Raw genomic sequence first — 1,379 nt, 5'->3', positions numbered from 1 at the left:
GCACCCGAGCCCGGCGCCGCGTTGCCCTTCGAACGCGCCTCGCCGCCGCAATCGACAGCCACTTGGGCGAGCTCCCACGACGTCACCCGAAACTGCATCGCCCTCCACCTCGACCGCCTCCTCGCCGACCTCGCGTCCTCATCCTCTTCCCCGCCGGCCGCCAGCAAGCCTCGGCGCCCTCTCTCCCCATCAACGCTGGTGAGGCCCCGGGCCTCTTCCCTTCTCTGCCTCACGCCTCGCTCACGGTCACCGCACGCTAGACCGCCCACGTGCGCGCCCGCGGTGAGCTCGTGCTCACCACGCCCTACGCGTCGTGCTCCCCGCGACCGAGTCGTCCTCGGCGTGCGCCACCTCCCCGTGCCGCCCGCGACGTCCGCTCCTCCTGTTTGCCGCTCCGACTGCCGGCGCCTCGCAGCACTCTGTCGGGCGTCCGCAACGCCCGCTGCGCCCATTCGGGCCTTGCCCGTACCCGCGTGCCCGTTAGGCCCCAGGGGCCACAGACATCAGGGCCCCCCCTAGTGCCACTGACCGACTGGGCCCACACCCATGTACTGATTAGAACGAAAAAGAAAGGGAATTAAATAAATATAATTAGTAAAAATGAAAATGAATAAAATTAATTAATTAAATAATTAATTAAGTAAATAATTAATTTAATTAATCCTGATTAATTAACCTAATGGCTAATTAACCTAATTAACTACTGTTAATTAAACTAAACTAGGGTAATTAGTTAACAGTCACTGACGAACGGGACCCACATGACAGGTTGACCAAGTCAACCCTGTTGACTGTTGACGTCAGCATGACCTCATGCTGACGTCATATATCCATTTTTCGAGTTAATTAGTTAATTAATTAAATTCCAGAAATTAATAAAATCTTTAGAAAATCATATCTTTTAATCCATAACTCGGATTAAAATATTTTCAACATGAAAGTTGCTCAGAACGACGTGACGATTCCGGATACTCAGTCCGTTCGTCCGCCACACACCCCTAACCTATCGAACTCGCAACTTTCCCCCTCCGGTTCATTTGCCCGAAAACACGAAACACCGGGAATACTTTCCCGGGGTTTTTCCCCCTTTCACCGGTATCACCTACTACCGCGTTAGGGCACACCGAACACCGCGTATTGCCTTGATATATTTTGTGGTGCTTTGTTTGCTCTGTATTCATTATTTCTTCCCCCTCTTCTCTCAGGTAGACTACGAGACCGACGCTGCTGCTGACCAGTTCGACTACGGAGTTGACGACCCCTCTCTCTTGCCAGAGCAACCAGGCAAGCCCCCCCCCCTTGATCACCAGATATGGCCTATTCTCCTCTATACTGCTTGCATTAGAGTAGTGTAGCATGTTACTGCTTTCGTTAATCCT

Source organism: Triticum aestivum, chromosome 6B (assembly GCF_018294505.1).
Source record: "Triticum aestivum cultivar Chinese Spring chromosome 6B, IWGSC CS RefSeq v2.1, whole genome shotgun sequence".
Classification (NCBI taxonomy): Eukaryota; Viridiplantae; Streptophyta; class Magnoliopsida; order Poales; family Poaceae; genus Triticum; species Triticum aestivum.
Note: the sequence above shows the minus strand (reverse complement) of the source record.